This window comes from Mirounga angustirostris, unplaced genomic scaffold (assembly GCF_029215605.1).
Source record: "Mirounga angustirostris isolate CCGP_5_RB_7025 unplaced genomic scaffold, mMirAng1.0.hap1 SCAF_3, whole genome shotgun sequence".
Taxonomy (NCBI): Eukaryota; Metazoa; Chordata; class Mammalia; order Carnivora; family Phocidae; genus Mirounga; species Mirounga angustirostris.
In genome coordinates, this window is record NW_026991711.1 from 59,449,226 (window position 1) to 59,461,404 (window position 12,179).

The 12,179-nt window shown below is 39.2% G+C and overlaps 1 pseudogene; it reads right to left on the minus strand.

Moving 5' to 3' along the window:
- Window positions 1-1,044: 1,044 nt before the first annotated feature.
- On the minus strand, window positions 1,045-1,726 carry LOC123839213 (large ribosomal subunit protein uL15-like; annotated as a pseudogene).
- Between the last annotated feature and the right edge of the window lie 10,453 nt (window positions 1,727-12,179).

Sequence of the window (12,179 nt, forward strand, 5' to 3'; positions counted from 1 at the left end):
AATGTCCTCCAGGTTGATCCATGTTGGTGCAAATGGCAGAAATTCCTTCTTTCTCATGACTAAATAATATTCCTTTGTCTCCTATTTACCTGTTAATTTTCTCAGTCCAGTTATCAAAATCCAAACCCAAAGCATGCTTTTCTCTGACTTTTCTGCCACCAATTTTACTAACACCCTCATTTGTTCACTAAGGAATTTGGAAATCATATGAATCTTTTCTTAGCACGTTAACTTTATTCCTCACCTTACATGAAGACTGGATTTCCCATGATGGTGTTGCTTCTCCAGAAACTGATGCAAGTGGACAATACTCATAGTTTCTCTCAGGCTCACTTAGATCAATTAGTCAATCTTGAGTCATCCCTCCTTGGATTTGATTTTCATCAAGTCTGGAAAACATTTGAACCATTATTTCTTTGACGTTATTTTGGCATTATTTTTCCTTCTTCCTTTCTATGTCTTTCATTGGGGACTCCAGTTACCTGTATATTAGACAGTTTGAAGTTGTACTATAGTTTACTCTTAATTATTTTTAAACTCTTTTTTTTTTTAAAGATTTTATTTATCTGACAGAGAGAGAGATAGCGAGAGCAGGAACACAAGCAGGGGGAGTGGGAGAGGGAGAAGCAGGCTTCCCGCCGAGCAGGGAGCCCGATGCGGGGCTCGATCCCAGGACCCTGGGGTCACGACCTGGGCCGAAGGCAGACGCTTAACGACTGAGCCACCCAGGCGCCCTAAACTCTTTTTTTCTAAGTGTTTTATTTCAGTGATATTTTCTTCTCCGTGTTTTATCTGTTGAATTTCTTCCAGTGTAGTTTTCATCTCTAGAAGTTTGACTTTTTAAAATATATTTTGTTTCTATTTAACTTTTTGAATTTATGGAATATACTTATTCTTTTAAAAGCTGTTGTCTGTTAATTTTAACATCTGTGTCAGTTTGGGGTTGGTTGATTTTTTTCCTCAATACTTTCCTGTTTCTTTGCATGCCTTTTTTTTTTAAAAAAAGGGCTTGTTAGCATTTAATGAAACTCCCACTGCGTGCCTTCAAGCTACCAGGACACAGGGCACCACCCCCCCCCCCGGCCCCATACCCATAATCTTCTCTTTAGCTCTTCCACTGAAGAGTTTGGTCTTCATGATGACAAGCTGTTTGGGGAGTTGTCCTTTCCCCCAAACTTTGAAATAGCCTGATTGTACCACATCAATGATAGGAACAGCTCCAGTCTTGGGTTTTTTTTTTTTTTTTTTTTTTTAAAGATTTTATTTATTTATTTGACACACAGAGAAAGCACAAGTGGGCAGAGAAGCAGGCAGAGAGAGAGGCAGAAGCAGGCTCCTCGCTGAGCAGGGAGCCCGATGCGGGACTCGATCCCGGGACTCCAGGATCATGACCTGAGCCGAAGGCAGTCACTTAACCAACTGAGCCACCCAGGCGCCCTCCAGTCTTGTTTTTGGCAGCATTTACCTGTGTCTGCTTACTGACCAAGGTCCATAGTTTATCCAGGTTAACATTTGGGCAGAAGCTCTGGTTCCTCTTTAAGTGGTGATGCCTCATACCCACTTTTCCAGAATAATCTGGGTGATATTTCTGGAAGTTGATCTTGTGATGATGCATGCTGCTAGCATCTCCCAGGCCTTCTGGGTGCTTCCAGTGCTTGCTGATGTGGCCTTGGCCTTGGCTCATGTGGCCTTCAAATTTTCAGGTCTTCTTCAGTCTGGGTGGCATGTTGGCAGCCCAGATGAAAGAGCAATGCCCAGTATTTTTTGATAGAATATAAGACATTATAAATTTTCCACTGCTGGGTTCTGACTGTGTTTTTTTTTTTTTTAGATTTTATTTATTTATTTGAGAGAAAGAGCATAGAGGGAGAGTGAGAGGGAGAAGCAGACTCCCCGCTGAGAAGGGAGCCCGATGCGGGGCTCGATCCCAGGACCCTGGGATCATGACCCGAGCCAAAGGCAGATGCCCAACTGACTGAGCCACCCAGGCGCCCCTGTGTTTTTATTCTTATAAATTTCTTGAGCTTTTTCTGTGATGGAATGCAGTTTAAGTTTCTTAGAAACTGATCCTTTTAAAATCTTACTTTTAATATTTGTTAGGTGGGACTAGAACACTGTTTAATCTAGGACTAATTATTTCCCGCTACTGAGGTAAGAACTTTTTGAATACCCTATTTAATTTCTTTAAATTATGAAGTTTTCCAATCTGGCTGGTGGGGACAATCAGTTTTCCTGTCCTCATGTGAGAGCTCCAGGGGCCTTTCCTTTCCTTTCCTTTCCTTTCCTTTCCTTTCCTTTCCTTTCCTTTCCTTTCCTTTCCTTCCTTTCTTTCTTTCCTTTCCTTTCCTTTCCTTTCCTTTCCTTTCCTTTCCTTTCCTTTCCTTTCCTTTCCTTTCCTTTCCTTCCTTTCTTTCCTTTCCTTTCCTTTCCTTTCCTTTCCTTTCTTTCCTTTCCTTTCCTTTCCTTTTCCTTTTCCTTTCCTTTCCTTTTTCCTTTCCTTTCCTTTTCCTTTCCTTTCCTTTCCTTTTCCTTTCTTCCTTTCCTTTCCTTTCCTTTCCTTCCTTTCCTTTCCTTTCCTTCTTCCTTTCCTTTCCTTTCCTTTCCTTTCCTTTCCTTTCCTTTCCTTTCCTTTCCTTTCCTTTCCTTTCCTTTCCTTTCCTTTCCTTTCCTTTCCTTTCCTTTCTTTCCTTTCCTTTCCTTTCCTTTCCTTTCCTTTCCTTTCCTTTCCTTTCCTTTCCTTTCCTTTCCTTTCCTTTCCTTTCCTTTCCTTTCCTTTCCTTTCCTTTCCTTTCCTTTCCTTTCCTTCTTCTTTCCTTTCCTTCTTCTTTCCTCTTTCTTTCCTCTTTCTTTCTTTCTTCCTCCCTCCCTCCCTCCCTTCTTTCCTTCTTTCTTCCTTCCTTCCTTCCTTCCTTCCTTCTTTCCTTCCTTCCTTCCTTCCTTCCTTCCTTCCTCCCTTCCTTCCTTCCTTCCTTCTTCCTTCCTTCTTCCTTCCTTCCTTCCTTCCTTCCTTCCTTCCTTCCTTCCTTCCTTCCTTCCTTCCTTCCTTCCTTTAGAGAGACAGCAAGAGAGAGAACACAAGCAGGGGGAGTGGAGAGGGAGAAGCAGGCTTCCTGCCGAGCAGGGAGCCCAATGCAGGGCTCGATCCCAGGACCCTGAGATCATAACCTGAGCCGAAGGCAGACACTTAAGGACTGAGCAACCCAGATTCCCCCCCCCCCCACCTTTAAAAATCTTTAAACCTGTTGGTTTATTTACTGGGATGTTTTGTTTATACAACATTCACACAAATACATTCTCATAAAGAATCAAGTAATAAAAAGAGTATGGAGGAGAAGAGCAGCTCACTTTATGGCTGGTCATGGTATCATTTCTCTTCTCAAAGGTAATTGCTGTCAGTATTTTGTAGTAACTCTTTCTAGTTACCTCTTTATGCATCTTCATATGCATATATGTCCATACACATTGATATCGCACCTTTTTTCTGCTTACCACAAGGTCTTGATGATCTTTTCCTATTAGTACTGAAGACCTTCAACACTGAATACCCCATATTCCACTTTTGAATAATCTCTCTCTGTCTGCTTCTGGTCTGTTGGGACATTCCCATGTTCTCACACCTGTGTTTTGTCCCTCAATGATAGCTCATGGGATTCCAGCACCTGGCATGAACCTGTAGGTAGGCCTTCCTTTTCCTGGTGATGGTGATGCATCTAAGTCCCCCACAGAACTGTGAGCTCCATAGCATGGAGACTGGGGCTGTCCTCTTCCACCATGGTATCCTCAGGGCAAGGTCAGCTGATGAATGTTACAGAATGTTAAAGATGAATGAATATAATTTCTCTACACCCCTTTCATCCTCACTCAAAGGGACCTATCCTGGAGGAGCAAGACACCGGACCCACGTACTGTTCTTTATAATTCTTTCATAGAGTTCTTCCCTGGGCTTCTGCTAGTTTCCTCACATGTATGCACTAATCAGCACTTTGAATATGAGGGGGACCCTCTACAGAAGTCCACTTCTTTTTCCCTGCAGCTCTTTCTTTTTCCCTGTATCCTGATAGCTTTAGCCACATTGGTCTTTCCAAACTTTTAAGTGCATCTCTTCATCATAGGGAGTCTGTGGACTGCATCTGAGTTTTCCCTTCCTGTGCCATGGTCTGGAAACTCTTTCATGGCAGTGAGCTGGGACTATTATAGGGGTCTCCTCATTCTTTTTCTATCCTATGTCTTCTCTTAGGTTCTGTTCTCATAATTATTCATTATCATGTTAACTTTCTTATGCCATCAAACATTTAAAAAAATATTTCATCCAGTTTTTCTAGTATTCTTTTGTAAAAGGCTTGACAGTGATTATTGTCTGCAGTTGTTAGAATAAGAGCCCCAAACCTTTTAATTTCAACCAAGTATTTTTCAGAGGAGTAAGCAGTTATTTCAGGACTGTTTGGATCCTCAGGTAGAGTCTAAGTGGGATTCAGTACTGGTTGTCTGAGATGTCTGGCAGTTCTGGTGGAAAAGACTACTGGAAGCCTCTTTTCTGATGAGGACTGAGGAGATACTTGAGAGGATGCTCATCCTTGGGGGCAGAGAAAGCCAGACAGGATGAGCTTGACTCAACTAAATCTTGGTTATCAGCAAGGAGGACTGAGAATGATGTCTGTCATTCATGTTTCTTTTCTGTCCAGCTCCCACTGGATTTATGAAGAGTTGTATATAGAGAGAGTTGACTCTATGTTAAAACAGAAAGGGCACTTTTACTGAAAGTACTGAAAAAAAAAAAAGGAGGCAATGGCCCGTCATCCAGCAGGTAGGAGCGGGAACTAGTGAAATTTGAGTTATTACTGTTAATATGACTCTTTAAGCACACCCCAGCTGGTGAGGCTTGGAGAAATCAGGTTACAAGAAGCCAAGTTAGCCTGAGTGCAGCTGAAACTTTACAGAGCTTCATTAGAAGGAATAGAAGGAGTCCTTGGCACAGACCCATTGTCCATTAGAACCTAGCCTGCGGCCAGAAATTCATTTTACCTTGACCCCAGAATATCCATCAGATGGTGAGATTCTTGCCCAGGACTGATATTTTTCTGGGCTGATATTCAGAGAAATTGACTTAAGAGTCCTTAAATTTTGCAGTGAGTCACACATAGGGCCAGGTTTGCTGAAACTTAATGTGTTAGAACTGCCTGGGGGCAATTTGTTGGTACTCTGTAGGCACTGAAAAGATATAAAAAAATTAATACAATGCATAAAATGAAAGACAATAGTGGAGGTGGGGAGTGGGGAAGCTATTTGTGGTGAACATAGCTCTAGTTCATAAGATGGAACCTGTATTTCACTCAGCAGAAGGTACAAATCTGTATCGCATTAACTCTGCAATTTTAACCAAAACAAAGACAGGATGGCAAATATTTAAACAGTGATTAAAACATCACCCAGGCAATAGGAAATACCTCCTCTTGCCAACTGTTTGCTTGGACAGAATAAAGTAAATGAGGGGCACACAAACCGTCTTCCTGGTTGCTCTCAGGGACACTTCTTGGCATAGGGCAGCTCCCTCAATCATTAACTTAAGTCCTGTGGGTCCCACTGGAAAGAGCCTAATGAGAAAGAACTCTGAAAACTGTCAATTGCTAAAAAGGGATATAATATATATTTTTCTTTTAACATATTTTACATGTATAAATGACAGGGTGCAATCAGAGCAGATTTCCCTACCACGAGTTTGAATAGTTAATTAAAAACAAACCCACATTTGATTTGGTAGCATAACTCTCCCCCCATCTTTGGCTCTTTGCCTGCTGTTAGCCTAATTGCATGGGGGGCAGCCTGAGATTCTATGGCCCTTGAGGGCAAATTGAAGAAAATGTTTCCGTTACTAATTATAGTGATGTTGTGATTGAAAGTAATACTCTGTCCTTTGAAAGACTTAAACAGATATGAGAGCACAGAAGTACCTGAGTATGCCTCGTAAGTCTATATTCTATTAAACTTCAACATTTCCATCATATCATAAGTGACACTGACAAATTCTCATTCCAGCTTTCAGCCAGGATGACCACAATTTTGACCAAATCCCACTCACTGTTTTCTCCAGTCATGTTAAAAATGAAGCTATTTGGTGTGTTGGCACAAAAGAGTAATGGTGTTACTGTGCTCTTTTGTAGACAGGCAGATGAATGAGCTAGTAACTTAAATCACATTGGTAAATAGCATTCACTGTCACATTCTCAGCATTGGACTAAATACTGCAGGTGAGTGGTCAAGAGAACAGAGTGTTATGAGTTGAATTGTGTCCCCTCAAGATACCCATGACTGGTATCTTTATAAGACGGCCATGTGAAGATAGAGACACAAAGAGAATGCCATGTAAGAATGAAGACATAGGGCGCCTGGGTGGCTCAGTTGGTTGGGCGACTGCCTTCGGCTCAGGTCATGATCCTGGAGTCCGGGGATCGAGTCCCGCATCGGGCTCCCTGCTCGGCAGGGAGTCTGCTTCTCCCTCTGACCCTCCTCCCCCTCATGCTCTCTGTCTCAAATAAATAAATAAAATCTTTAAAAAAAAAAAAAAAGAATGAAGACATAGATTGGAGTTAGGCAGTTGCAAGCCAAGGATTGCCAAAGATTGCCAGCAAACCACTGGAAGCTAGGAGAGAAACAAGGAAGGACTCTCACCTACAGGTTTTAATGAGAATGTGGTCCTGCTGACACCTTGATTTTGGACTTCTAGCATCCTGAACTGGGAGACAATAGATTTCTGTTGTTTTATACCACCAAAGTTTGTGGTACTTTGTTCTGACAGCCCTAGAAACTAATACAGTCAAGAATGTCTCTTGTCTTTAGGACACATGGAATCTGGGATGAATATGTTGCATACACAGTGTGTAGTGAGGATGAAATGTGGAATGGAAGGAGGACCAGTGGAGATAAAAGTTACTAGAGGAGGTAAATTTTAAGCCAGTTTCAAAGTGTCCTGTTGAAAGTCCTCAAAGATGTTTGAACTGACTTTTTTCCCCTTGTGAAGTCTGCACCCAAGAGAAGGCTATCTGTAAAATGGCTGAAATGGGCAGATCTTTATCCTCCCCAATACAGATTCAAATGATATGAACTAGCTTAATAGACATCCTCTTTATTACTAGTGAGCCAACAAAAGTATGGGCTAGCTTAATTACACAGATAAAAAGGAATTTGAAATGTGGAATGTTAAAGCCAAGGGTCCAGTGGCTAATTATTCCACATTCGATATAACTATCCTAACCCTAGTGGCTGTTCTAAAACTGGAATGACTAGAACCCTGAGAAAACTTTCTTTTAAAGTGCTAGAACAGAGATGCCACTTCTCTGGATTTGCAAATGTGAATTCAGTGACAGTCTAGCAGCCCATTCCAGCCCTCATAGTGTGAAAGCAGAATGCTTGGTTCCATGCCTATGGAGGGGTGCTCCACAAAGCTCTGATGTTCCCCACTGGCTACTCACCATGTGAGCATATCAGCTCTCTAAAATGAATATCTCACCATGTCATTTACTTTTGGTGGCTCTGACTGCCTATAGATCAAATCATAACATGATGTTATAATAAGCTTCCATGATTCATTCCTGCCACACTCCCTCTTTAATTTTACTTCTAGCTACACAAAATTACTTGTTTACATGATGCATCCTTATATGTCCTGCCCCTGTGACTGTAATTTACTATCCCCCAAACATAAAGTGCCTTTACTTCTTTTTCTACTGGGAAAACTAGTTAATCTTCAAAAGAAACACTTTCCTATTTGAAAGACTTCCTTGACCATGGGCTCCAAATAGATTTTTTTTTTTGAGTGTAGTTGACATACATGTTACATTAGTTTCAGGTGTACAACATAGTGATTCAACAAGTTTATACATTATTCTATGTTTACCACAAGTATAGCTACCATTTGTCCTGATACATGGTACATCCCTATTACAATATTATTGACTATATTCTTTGTGCTGTGTCTTTTATTCTTGTGATTCATTCATTCCATAACTGGAAGCCTGTATCCCACTCCCCTTCACCCATTTTGCCCATCCCTCCCACCTCCTCTGGCAACCATCATTTTGTTCTCTGTATTTTAGGTCTGATACTGCTTTTTTGTTTATTTATTTATTTATTTATTTTTAAGATTCCACTTATGAGTGAAATCATATGGTATTTGTCCTTCTCAGTTTGACTTATTTCATTTAGCATAATACCCTCTAGGTCCATCCATGTTGTCTCAAATGGCATAATCTCATCCTTTTTTTATGGCTGTGTAGTATTTGAGTGTCTATGTGTGTATGTGTATGTGTGTGTATGTATATACACATGTATGTATCTATATCTATCATCTATCTATCTATCTATCTATCATCTATCATCTATCTCTATATCACATCTTCCTTGTTCATTTATCTATTGATGGACACTTAGAGTGCTTCCCTATCTTTGCTATTGTAAATAATGCTGCAGTAAACATAGGGGTGCATATATCTTTTTGAATTAGTATTTTTATTTTCCTTGGATACTACCTCATAGTGGAATTATTGAGTCATGTGGTATTCCTATTTTTGATTTTTTCAGGAACCTTCATACTGTGTTCCACAGTGGCAGTACCAATTTACATTCCCATCAACAGTGCATGAGTTTTCTTTTTTCTCCACATCCTTGCCAATACTTATTATTTCTTGTCTTTTTGATGTCAGCTATTTTAACATTTATAAGGTATATGAGATATCTCATTGTGGTTTTGATTTGCATTTCCCTGATAATTAGTGATGTTGAGCATCTTTTCCTGTGTTTCTTGGCCATGTGTTTCCTTTGGAAAAATGTCTATTCAGGTCCTCTGCCCACTTTTTAATCAGATTTTTTTTTTTTTTTTTTTTTTGGTGTGAGTTGTATAAGTTCTTTATATATTTTGAATATTAACCCCTTATTGGACTTAAAACTTATAAATATCTTCTCTCATTCAATAAGTTGTCTTTTTGTTTTGTTGATGGCTTCCTTTGCTGTGTGAAAGTTTTGATTTTGGTGTAGTCCTAATAGTTTATTTTTGCTTTGTTTCCCTTGCCTGAGGAGACACATCTAGAAAAACATTGCTATGACTGATGTTAGAGAAATTACTGCCTATGTTCTTTTCTAGGATTTTTATGGTTTCAGGTCTCACATTTAGGTCTTTGATCCATTTTGAGTTTATTTTCATGTATGGTATTAAAAGGTGGTCTACTTTCATTCTTTCACATGTAGCTGTCCTGTTTTCCCAGCACCACTTATTCCCCATTGTTATAATCTTCCCTCCTTTGTCAATTGACCATATAATAGTGGGTTTTTTATTGGACTCTCTATTCTGTTCTGTTGATCTATGTGTCTGTTTTTGTGCCAGTACCATCCCGTTTTGATTACTAAAGCTTTGCAGTGTATCTTGAAATCTAGGATTATAATACCTCCAGCTTTGTTCTTTCTCAAGATTGCTTTGGCTATTTGGGGTCTTTTGTGCTTCCATACAGATTTTAGTATTATTTGTTCTAGTTCTGTGAAAAATGCTGTTGGTATTTTGATAGGGATTTCACTGAATCTGTAGATTGCTTTGTGTAATATGGGAATTTTAGCAATATTAGTTCTTCCAATCCATGAACATGGAATATCTTTCCATTTGTTTATGTCATCTTCAATTTCCTTTATCAACATTTTATAGTTTTGAATACAGGTCTTTCACCTCCTTGGTGAAGTTTATTCCTAGATATTTTATTCTTTTTGGTGCAGTTGTAAATGGTGTTTTTTCTTAACTCTTTTTCTGCTACTTCATTATTGGTGTACAGAAATACTACCAATTTCTGGGTCTTAATTTTGGATACTGTAACTTTACTGAATTCACTTATTACTTCTAGTAGTTTCTTGGTTGAGTCTTTAGGATTTTCTATGTATAATATCTTGCCATCTGCAAATAGTGACAGTTTAACTTCTTCTTTACCACTATGGATGCCTCTTGTTTCTTTTTCTTGTCTGATTGCTCTGGCTAGGACTTCCAGTACTATGTTGAATAAAAGTGGCAAGAATGGACATCCTTGTCTTATTCCTGATCTTAGAGGAAAAGCTTTCAGTTTTTCTCCATTGAATATGATGTTAGCTGTGGGTTTGTCATATATGGTCTTTATTATGTTGAAGTATGTTTTCTCTAACTCCACTTGTTGAGAATTTTTATCATGAATGGATGCTGAATTTTGTGAAATGCTTTTTCTGCATCTACTGAGATGATTATATGATTTCTTTCTTCATTTTGTTGATGTGGTGTTTCACCTTGATTGATTTGCAAATATTGAACCATTCTTACATCCTCAGAATAAATTCCACTTGGTCATGGTGAATGATCTTTTTAATGTATTGTATGCAGTTTGCTAATATTTCTTTGAGGATTTTTGCATCTGTGTTCATCAGGTATATTGGTCTGTAGTTTTCTTTCTTTGTGGTGTCTTTATTGTATTATATAAATATTATTATATTTTTTTAACAGATGTAAACTATTTATTTGTTTATTTTTCCAAAGAACTAGTTCTTCATTTCATTGATATTTTCTGTTTTTTTAAGTTTCTTTGTCATTTATTTCTGCACTGATCTTTATTATTTCCTTTCTTATACTCACCTTTTTTTTTTTTTAACAGATGTAGGTAGTTGATGGAGATTCTCTTAGATTCACAGGTCGATAGGTAGTCAAATGAAATTTGCCAAAAAAAGCAGAGATTTTTGTCTAATCAACCTTGATTACTTATTGCCTCACTGATATTACTGTTGGCTTAATGTGCTGTTAGAATCAGGGTGAAAGGAAGGGAACATATGAGACAAACTGGGCTGGCAGGTTTACCTACATCATCTTATTGAATTTTTATAACACCTTTGAGATGGGTGCTATTACAGATGAGTGTTAACCAGAATTTCAGGGGTGTCAAATAACGTGTCCATGGTGTAATGTCTGCATGTGTGAACCAAGATTCAAATTCAGGTCATGCTGGGCTACCTGGTTAACACCAATTCTACAGTTGAATTCAGTAAGTAAATACAATAAAGTGCTGACTTTGTGTCAAGCCCTGTTCTAAGTGCTTGGCTTATACCAGTGAGTACAGCAGACCACAATTTCTGCCTTTATGGAAAATAACAAGTGTTGGTGAGGATGTGGAGAGATTGGAACTCTTGTGCAGTACTGGTAGGAATTTAAAATAGTGCAGCCCATATGAAAAACAGTATGGCAATTCCTCAAAAAGTTAAAAATACAGTTACCATATGATCCAGAAATTCTACTTCTGGATATATACTTGAAAGCAGAGTCTTGAAGAGATATGTGTATACCCATATTCATAGCAGCATTGTTCACAATAGCTAAAAGATGGAAGCAACCCAAGAGTCCATCAAGAGATGAATGGTTAAACAAAATGTAGTACATACAGTGGAATATTATTCAGCTTTAAAAGGAAGGAAATTCTGACACATGGATGAATCTTGAGGACATTATGCTAACTGAAATAAGTCACTCACAAAAAGACAAATACTGTATGATTCCACTTGTGTGAGATGTATAGTGTATCAAATCCATAGAGATAGAAAGTAGCATGGTGGTTGCTATAGATGAGAATGACAGTCAAAATATTTAACAACTGGTATTACACAGGCATTAGGGATTAGAATGGATGCAGCCCAATCAGAACATACTCTGGGAGTGAATAGTCTATACATCATGACGAAGAATATCAGTTCTGATTCTGGGAAATTTGAGGAGCAAAGGGCCTTGGGGACCGGGGCCACTGCAAGACATTTCAGGGAGGAGATGGAGCTCAGACTGAGCCTGGAGGGTAGGAAGGGAGAGAGGACCAGGAGTAATTGTTTGTTTCATGATGTAAGTGGGATTCTTGGAAGATTATTCTGACAGCTGTGTGTGGGATGGAGGGGAACAGGAGGAAGGAGGGAGGAAAACTGGTGAGGCTGTAATAGGAACTGAGGTGTGAGGTGGAGAGTGGAGGACGGGATATTGGAGAAAAAGGGAGAACTGAGGGCAGAGACTAAGTAACTCCATCCCATACTGCCAAAGGCCAAAGCATTTCTTTCTTACTATGAATTGTTTAGATATGACTAGGAAGTATAATAAAAGCATAAAAAGTGTGAACTTAAGCTGCTGACAATGCTCCCATTCCCTTCCCTGA